Source organism: Nicotiana tabacum, chromosome 14, assembly GCF_000715075.1.
Source record: "Nicotiana tabacum cultivar K326 chromosome 14, ASM71507v2, whole genome shotgun sequence".
Taxonomy (NCBI): domain Eukaryota; kingdom Viridiplantae; phylum Streptophyta; class Magnoliopsida; order Solanales; family Solanaceae; genus Nicotiana; species Nicotiana tabacum.
In genome coordinates this window covers 53672558-53682459 of record NC_134093.1, presented here as the reverse complement: position 1 = coordinate 53682459, position 9902 = coordinate 53672558, and positions in this window count along the sequence as shown.

The window sequence follows — 9902 nt, the reverse complement described above, 5'->3', positions numbered from 1 at the left end:
ATTAGATAAGTAAAAAACAAAGAGTTATGAAATGAAATTAAATTAAAGGAAAAATTAGCATGGTTGTGAGCTTAATCTTTTCGGTAGCAAAAGTACGAGCAATAATAAACTGTCTTCGAGATTCATCCAGTACCGGTCACATACTTGCATTCGGTGCCACTTATTTGCTGACTCACGTCCTACTTGTCCTCAGTTCCACGTGTCATACCATCATTCGTCCAATTGTCGCTATCCAATTTTATCGATACAGATAACCCCCTACTTTTTGGTGACAATACTTTAGTGTCATCAGAAAGTAGAGAAAATCACTTTCCTTAGCGGCCAAGTTTCTGAACAGTTTCTGATATTTGAAAGGACGCACGTCTCTCCACATTTAATGATCCGAACAGGTGTTACCCCACGATTTGGCAAATATTTTTTCCAATTCTCGAGGAATCATGGCCACGATATTTTACCGCCTATATCTTCTCCACTACTCCTCATTTTATTCTTTACCTTTTACAACTTCTTATTCTTCTTCTTTGAATCTCCTTAGAGATCTTATGCAATATTCATCTTTCTCAGTAATTTTTTTTTTCTTCATAAATATATCTTCAAACACTGCCGTCCCCGAAAACTCTAGCTTTCTCTTTGGTGGGGCCCCAAAGAAGAGCATAACTAAAGAGGTTGATGTCGAGTCTGAACCTCCAGCCGTAAACACCATCATACCACTTCACTTTAGCACGACATCTGATCTTCAAGAACACAGACCACTTCCAAATTCTAAAAGTGACAGGTTCTGGCTTGTTCATAGATACCCTTCTTCCATTCGGCCTCCTAGCATCCCAGTTGTGAAGGAGGAATGTAATTGGGAAAACATGGAAATCCTCACTCCCGTTGCGATAGAGCAAGCTACCTACTCCAGGACGGGGTTTATGTATGTTTATACATACCCCTTCACTTTGGGTCCTTTTACCTTGGGAGCGGGTGAAGGAATTGACCCAATAATCTTAGAGTTTTGCCACTGATACCAGGTTTGCTTGGCACAATTAGGTCCATCCATATGCCATAGGGTGGCCTGTCTCCGCCAATTATGCGCTGAGACCGGGGAAACCCTAACTCTCACGCACATAATGAACCTCTACTCCCCAAAGGTTTTTCATGGGGGCGTTCTAAATCTTAGCAAGTGCGGTCATCATGCACTCCTTACCAGCATTGATGAAGACAACGACTATGGATAGATGGAGCGGTTTGTTGTTATTGCTACCATGGACATCAGCCCGACCACAACGCCAGCTTTTCCTGAATCATGGAATCTTTTCCGTAAGTCTTCAGGTATCATTCCTTTTCCACTTAAAAAGAAAAACTTTCTTCTTTATTGATTTTTTATCTCCTTCATTTCCAGCTACCCATTGGGAACCACCATGGGTTCAAGGTTTGGCCCACTGGGTTCAGAAAATTCAGAATATTACAACTCCGAAATCCTGATGGTTGAAAAATATGGCTCCCAAATATGGGTGGAAAACCAAGAATTATGGTAAGCAAAAATTCTTCTTTATTTCAATCTCAATAACATAGGAATATTCTGTTAACTACCTTTTTGCTCCATACAACACTTCCAAAGGGTTCCATCGTGTTACCCGACATCGAGGCTCTCAATGAACCAAAAGAGGCCGAACAGGTATTGCAGAATGCCCTTAATAGGGCTCGTGTATCTACTCGTGCCCCCGGTGAGGTACCTCCTCCCGGAGTCCCCAGTCTAAAAATAAGAAACCAAAGAGGAAGTGTACCTCCTCGACTGGGACTCCGAAGAAGAGAGTGAAAGAAACACCAATCGAGCCGGCCACAATGGTCCTCGATGATAATAAAAGGCTAATGATGGAGAGGCCTCCCCTCAAAGAAGGAAAAGATCTTCATCGGTTTAACTGGATGCTCAGCCGGGAGAGTTCCAAAATATGCCGCCAGAAGAAGTTCAGGCACTCTGGGGGAAAATAGGTTTGGTTGAAAATGTCGATTCCCGCTTTCCGACCCCTGTCGATGTCTCCGGTTAGAGGAGTTCGGCCCCCGACCTTCCTCTTCCACCAACTTTTGAGACAACAACAACTGCCACTCTTTCTACACCAGTTGTTTCTTCTCCATCCGCATCAGCTGCTCCTTCTCCACCGACACCAGCTACTTCTTCTCCACCAGTACCAACCGAACCGGTAGGAAGTGCCTCTTCTCCACGATTTTTCGACCACAGGAACTTGGCAAATACTTATTCGGCACCCTCTCAAGACCCTCATGGAAAGAAAAGTTCCATTCTTTTGGTTTCGAATGAGTGTCATATTCTTTCCAAATCGGTGGAGCTTGCCAATTACCTAAAGCTGCTGACCTCAGCAAAGGATTGGAGAAAAATGGACTCTCTTTCTGCGGAGTGCCTTATAAACAATAATATTCATTGTTCGGCACATGTAGCGATCTAATTTTATTCTATATCCTTTTAATTTATACTTCATATTTATAATCTTATTATTGACCTTTTCGCAAGCCAACCTTCTTGCTTCCGAGGGCCTGCAAAAGCTGATTTTGGATAAGCAAGACCTTATTTTGGAATGAGGTTAGCTCTTGGCTAAATGGAATCAACTTGCCAAGCGTCTCCCGGTGCTGGAAGCAAAAATTGCTCGGTTGGATGATCTTGATGGAGCAAGTTAATAATTTGGAAGCTAACTTATGCTCCAAAACTGAGGAGGCCAATGCTGCCGAGGATCAAAGAGAAAGGATGGAGGAAAGGCTCAAAAAGGTTATGGAGCAGAACCAGATTCATGCCGCGACAAATGTTGAGCTCGATTCTCGAATCAGCATTGTCAAAGCTAAAAATAAAAAGATCCAAGAACAAGAAGATTCCCCCGTCTTCGAGAAAACCTTCTCCATATATCATACAAAGAGGAAGACTTTGGAGGAGGCCAAAGAAGGCATTGCCAATATTGATGACTGCATTGCCAAGGCCCGGGAACTAGAGATAACTGCTCGTAAAAACCTTCCTGCTCAGCTCGCTGCATCTGATTCTTCAAATAATAACTCTGAGTATTCGGGAACCGAAGGGAAAACCAAAGTAGATGAAAGCCTTGACCCGGCAACGGGACAACATTCTCCCACTAGAGAAAATGATGACTCTTCTCTCCCTTCGAGTTCTGGTAGCAAGACCTGATATATTTGTTCTTTACATTTTGTAATTATGCCAAAACTCTCTGTTAAGTTTGGCATTTGAATTAAAAATAAATATTTTGCTTAAGTGTTGTGTAAAAAATATTCTTTTTTGTTTAATTAACAAAGCTTTAGGAATCTTTTCATATTCGATAGCTTTTGATTCCGGGCATAGACACATTCGGAACATCCCCTTTACTATGAGGATTTCATAAGATATGTCCCTTATGTTTATGGTGTTCTTGAAGAGGACATCTCCTATTTATTCCGGCACAAACATTTGAAGTTTTTGTTAACTTTCAAATGATAAAATAAATTAACTTCCTATTTGGACAAGAAATAAGATAAAAATAAAAGGACGTTGATTTATTCCCTCTATATTTAAAAGTACATTTACATAAACATTCATTTGCTTAAATAAATAAAGTTGCCAATACATGTGGCTAACTTGCACACCTTACTTTTACGGGACTGATCATGTAGTTCCCAGTTCTGACAAGACATAGATCACGATTCTAACAGTCCTTGGTCTCCATGGCACTTTTGGTGCCGTATCATGTATTATTTTCCCCAAATGTTCGAATGCTAAGTATGAGAATTCGAACAGTGGAAGTTTTGCACTCACCGATAGCCTTTCCTTCGCGGTATACTTTACGTTGTTGCTTCATCGATGGAGACAATTTGTGGACAATTAAATAATTTGTTTGAGTTTTCGGAGATGAGATTTTCCGTCAAGCCGGATTATTTAACCATCCACAAGCTGTTTGCCACACGACCTAATGGTCGTTGATCCATCAGTGAAGGAACTTTAGTGCCTTGACATTAGAGGTTTTGTCTTTGCCGATTATCCTCCCTTTGTAGTATGTCTTACATTGCTGCCTCATTAAAAACCTTTCAAGTAAAATCCGATTGGGAAAAAAATTGGTCGAAGGAAAAAAGAGTGCAACACATACTTTCGGTACTAACAAGGATCTTCAACAATAATACCTTATGAGGCGAGTCACGTTCCAATTTCTTGGCAATTTTACTCCATCTTGATTTTTCAATTCATATGAACCTTTACCAGTTATAGCTGAAACCTGGTAAGGTTCTTCCCATGTTGCTCCCAGCTTCCCGAGTTCTTTGAGTAACCTTCCTCAGAACCAAATCTCCAACTTTGAAATAATGGAGATTTGCCCTGTGATTGTAATACCTCTCCATTATTTGTTTTTTGGGCCACTATCCTCACGTATGCCAGATCCCGGTGCTCTTTAAGCAAATCTAACTTGACCAACAATGCTTTATTATTTTTTTCTTCGTTTGACTGGGAAAACCGTAAGGTCAGTTCCCCCACTTCCACCAGTATCAAAGCCTCCGAATTGTATACGAGTGAAAATGGGTTTTGTCCGTGCTCGACTTCGCCGTGATCCGATACACCCATAGCATACCCGGTAGCTCATCCATCCACTTGCCCTTGGCATCTTCTAACTTCTTTTTAAGGTTTTGAATAATTACCTTGTTGGTTGACTCCACCTATCCGTTAGCACTTGGGTGGTATGGTGAAGACGTAATTCCTTTGATCTTTAATCCTTCCAACAACTTTGTGACTTTTGAACCTATGAACTGTGGCCCTTTGTGACAAGCAATCTCCTTTGGTATTCCAAATCAGCAGACGATGTGGTCCCATATAAAATCAACCACGTCTCATTCTCCGATTTTTTGGTAAGCACTTGCTTCAACCCATTTAGTAAAATAGTTAGTTAAAACCAAAACAAATTCGGGCCCTTGTGGTAGGGAACCGACTATGTCCATTCCCCATTTTATGAATGCCCATGGTGACACTACCAATTGCAGAAGTTCCGTCAGTTGATGCACTAAATGTGCGTGACATTGACATTTGTTGCATTTTTATACAAACGCCTTTGCGTCTTGTTCCATCAGGGGCCAATAATATCCAACCCTGACTAACTTGAGAACCAATGAGTCTGTACCTGAATGATCCCGCATACTTCTTAATGCATTTCCCTTATCACATTGTCAGCCGCCGAGGCCCCCAGACACCGAGCCAATCAATAATATAGTAACGTGTAACCCATCAATAATATAGTAACGTGCAGCCTTGGTCCGTAGTGCCTGGGATGCTTCTGGGTCTTTGGGAAATTTTTTGTGTCTAAGATATTCATTGAAATCTTTCCTCCGGTCTCAGATTAAGTTGGTTGAATTAACTTTGCAGTAGCCGTCCGCATGCAACACTGAATGCAACAATTGAACGACCGCACCAGGATTGACTTGTCTCCCCTTTTCTGTTTGATCCCTCAAATGTCGAAAACTTCAACAGTCGATGATAGGTCGAGCGCACAACCTTCATCTCGTGTATCCACGGCCTTACAAGGATTACATTATAATTCATGTCACCATCTACCACTTCGAACAATGTAGTCTTCGTTACCCGTGGGCGGCAAGATTTCTCCTCGGGTCATGACACTTGTTAAATTAAAGCTTGCTAGAAGTTTTGTTGCCGGAATGATATTTCCAGTTAACTTCGCTTGCTCTAAAACTCTTTATTGAATAATGTTGGCCGAACTTCCTGGATCAACCAAAACACGCTTAGTTTTGAAATATAAAACATTGAGAGATTACCAAATCATCAGTGTGCGGTAGAAGAAGTCCGTCAACATCCTCCTTACTGAAGGTGATATCGCCTTCTGAGACAAATCAGATTCTCTTGCCATGAGTCACCAATATCTTCGTCTTTTTTGCAGCCGAAAATGTCACCCCATTGATCTTGTCCCATTCGAAGATCATGTTGATTGTCATCCCAGGTGACCGTGCTGCGGGCTTTGATGGCTCCATATTGTCCCGGTTTCTACCATAGTTTTTCTTGGCGCGGTCACTTAAAAATCTTTGAGGTGACCATTCTTCAACAAGGTCCCCACCGCTTTACAAAGATGTCGGCAGTCCCCAGTTCTATGGTCGTGAGTCCCGTGAAATTCACACCATAGATTAGGATCCCTTTGGCTAGGATCTGATCGGATTGGTTTCGGGAACCGCGCTTCATTCCTCATTGTCGATACCAATTCTACCAGGATGATATTAAAGTTGTAGTCCGACAGCCAGGGATACGCTGAATCTCGGGGCCCCGACACCTCTTCTTCCTTTATTACCACGCCCATCAGCTCTCTCGTAAGAATGAAAATGACTTCTAGAAAGTTTCCGATCTGTATCAAAGTCATTTTTTGATTTATCTTGATTTCAATCGCGATTGCATCCTTTGGAAGACATCGAGGAACCAAATTGATCGTCCTATGTTATGATCATCAACTCGTAATGGTTGTGAACATCTGTCCACGTGGTTGCCTGAAATTTGAGTAGGATTTCCTTCAATTTTGTAAGGCATTAGAGCTCAATGAGTTGAGACCCTTTGTAAATGCCTCCACCGCCCACTCGTCCGGAACCACTGTCTACTTTCTTTTTGGAACCGGATCACGAATTCACGCAATAATTCAGTCTCTCCTTAAGATATCCTGAATATATCTGCCTTCCTTGCTTGAACTTTTTTTGCTCCAGCATGAGCTTTGATAAACGAATATACAAGAATTTTAAAAGAGTCAATAGAATATTCAGGTAAGAGGGAATACCAAGTTTAGGCACCCTTCGTAAGGGTTTCGCCAAACTTTTTCAACAAAACCGATTTGATCTCATGCTGGGCCAAGTCATTTTCTTTTAATGTCGTAGCGTATGTCATGATGTGCTCCTGTGGATTCGAAGTCCCATCATATTTTGGTATATCTGACATCTTAAACCTCTTTGGGATCAACTCCGGTGCCGCACTTGGTTTAAACGGAAACTGCGTATACTTCTTGAATCTGGACCCTTTAACATCGGTAGTGCGCCCGGAATCTGATCCATTCGAGCATGAAACTCCTTTGCATTCTTCTCCATTCATTCATTCACTTCTCTCATGAATCTTACCAACTCGATTTTGAAAGGGTCATTTAAATTGTTGTTCCTAGATCCGCTACCAATACCTCCGGCCTCGTCAAAGCTGACCTCGTCCTTTGGAGTGTTGTTATCGGTTCTTTGAGCCGTTTGATGTGCGGGAGCGCTGGGGGAACCACAACCCTTCCATTAGCATTATTCGACGCACCCGATAACGCCTGCTTTAACTCCGTCATCACACGATCTTGCCTTGAGAGGTAATCCATAATTGCTTTTTGCTGTTATTTTAAGATTGTGACTGTTTCCACAATTTGTTCATCCTCTGCATCATCAGGAGTTGGGCCCCTCACATGTCAAGGATATTGGCCTTCATGTACCGGGGTTTCCTCGTTTCCTTCATTGCGGGTTTCGCTAGTTGAATCATCACGCTGGAACTCATCTTCCCGTTCATTGTGTGCTCCAACATGGTATACATTGTTGACATCATTAACTGCCATATTTGATTTTTCTTTTTCTAAGGAAAGAATCAAAACTCGTTAGTTATAATTGAATGGATCAAAACGATTATACAATTATCTATACCCCATGATGCGCCAAACTGTTTACCCGTAAAGCGGTACAGTTGAATTTGTAACGTAGTTTATAGACAAGTAAATCGATTTGACCCGATAAATATTAGATAAGTAAAAAACAATGGAGTTATGAAATGAAATTAAAGGAAAAACTAGCTTGGTTGTGAGCTTAATCTTTCTGATAGCAAAAGTACGAGCAATAAAAAGAGCAGAAGGAAGTAAAAGACTTTATGTTTTAGGGAGCAAAATATAACTTTTTTGTGTACAGAGTATTTCGTGACTGCAAAATGATGTTAGTTCTCCTATTTATAGTCTTATGTAGGGATTGAGAATAAAACCGTCATTGATGGCTGCATAACGGTTGGTTATAAATGCTATCATCTGTAACGGCGCTCATTGAATGATATCCGATATCACATCTTTGAATCTTTATTGTCGACTACGCTGTTTTCGGGATTCATCCAGCACTAGTCACATACTTACATCCGGTGTCAGTTATTTGCTGACTCACGTTCCACTTGTCCTCAGTTCCACATGTCATCCCTTCACTCGTCCAACCATCGCTTTTCAATTTTACCGTATACATTTCCAGCACTAAAAAATTGAATGACCTCCCAATTCTCCAGAATTTCCAATATTGCACTATCTCAATAAAACTTTAGTGTTTAATTCGTCTTTTTTTTTTTTTTTTGTAAATTAAATAACATACCGTAAAATTCAGGGAAAAAACATGAAACAAAACGATAAAAACTATTTATCAATCAATGATATTCAACGTCAACTCCGTCAAGAAGAAGTCGGCTAGGAGAATTGTGCATGGCAAATTAACAATGCAGTCAAAATAGAGATTCCTATGTTAGATTTAAGGAGAGAAAAATGAGAAGCAGTTGTTTGTTTACTTGTGAAAAATGTTTAATTATTTGTTTAATGTGAGTCATATGAAAGATCAAAATTTATCTCTCTCTTTCTCTATCGCTTTCTTTTGTTTTCAGATGTGCGAACTAAACAGCACGAATTGACTAATTCTGATAGTTTATCGATAGTTATTGGAGTTTCGCCTTAAACAACAAATGTGATTTCAATTCTCATGTCTTCATTCTCCTTCTCACGCCTTCTCCTACCTCATGTAATGAAAATTTTTAAAAAAATATCAACAACACGAATGGGAAAGAAAAAAAAAGTGAAACGAGCAGAATCTGTAAAAGAAACAGAATTTTCCAAGATTTATTAAATTAATTGGATCAAGAAGTGATGTTCAGAGCAACACCTTCTTAACAATAACAAAACTAAGGTCTTGATCATAAGGAAAATTAATAGTATGTTATTTATCATCTTTTCAACGTTACTAATTGACACTCATATATAATGCTATCAGTAATTGATTTTTAATGTCCTGGTGCAAAATATTCGTAATATTAATATGTAGAAGTTAAATTCTTTATACGAGCAGAAAATATAAGTAGGCCTTTCTTCTAAGCAAGAGCATATTTATTTAAAATAAAGGCTATGAGATCATATGAACTCATAATTTCGACTCAGACCCTATACATCTGTCAGAAAATTCATTATATATGTACAAATAATAGATTTTGCACCAATTAAATTAGATAAGATGTAATAGAATTTCAAATCTGAACCCATAAAATTTAAATCTTGAATCCGCATTCGTTTCTAAGCAGACATTTATTGTCATTTTTACTCTTGCGTCTCCTTTGGGTTCCCCTTGTAGTAGGTAAAGGAAATTTAGCAATCAAACAGCGGGGGTACAAACTAATGCTGCTCGGTGGGCCGGGCCTGAACCGGACCGGACCGGGCCCGCGGTCCTAACGGGCCTGGTGGGCCTGGTGGGCCGGTCCTGGGTGGGCCGGTCTTGGTGGGCCTCTGAGCCCGTCACGGGCTGGTCTCCATGGTTGAGCCCACGAGCCCGGGACCGTTTGGCCCGGGACCGGCAGGCGGGCCTGGGCCGGTCCTGGCGGGCCTGGCGGGCCCAACGGCTATTTTAAAAAAAAAAAAAAAAAAAAAAAAAAAATCAAACGGCCATATTTAAAATCTAGCCGTTTGGGCTGAAAATATGACCGTTTTTTAAGTTAAAAAAATGGCCATTTGGCCCCCAAACTTTATTTTAACCCCAAACTTTATATAATTACACTTTTCCCCATTTCTCAACTATAAATACCCCCTCATTCTTTCATTTTTATTCACCAATTCATCAATATCTCTCAATATCTCTCAATCTCTCTCAATCTC